Here is a 449-nt window from a genome sequence, read left to right as displayed (position 1 = left end):
ATGGCGGCCGCGGGCTCGAGACGGCGCCCAGCGAAATGGCGGGAGCGCCCAGTGCCCGGATGTGGTGGCGCAGGGCGCGAGCGGGGCGCATGCGCGCGACGGGGCGGCCCACGTGACCGCCCATGTCCGGGCCGCGGGCGGGCGTGGGCCCCGATGTCCGGCCCGTGGACTCCGATGTCGGGGCCGTGGACCCCGATGACCGGCCCCGTGGGTCACGATGACCGGCCGGCGCGTGTGGGGCGTTTGAGGCCCCGCGCAGTCCGAGCCGGGCCAGGGGGACCCCGATGAGGGCCCGGGGCGCCCACAGTTAGCCAAGCACCTGCCCGGCCCGCACCCACCCCGGAGTCCACCCGAGGGACAGCAGCCAGTGCCCTGGGTGGGGGAGGCCCCCAGCAGGTCAGCACAGTGGTCACGGGGGCAGTCCCCCAGCAGGTCAGTGGGGCAGCCCC

This window comes from Elephantulus edwardii, unplaced genomic scaffold, assembly GCF_000299155.1.
Source record: "Elephantulus edwardii isolate Elephantulus edwardi_28Jun2011 unplaced genomic scaffold, EleEdw1.0 scaffold00217, whole genome shotgun sequence".
Lineage (NCBI taxonomy): Eukaryota > Metazoa > Chordata > Mammalia > Macroscelidea > Macroscelididae > Elephantulus > Elephantulus edwardii.
Note: the sequence above shows the minus strand (reverse complement) of the source record.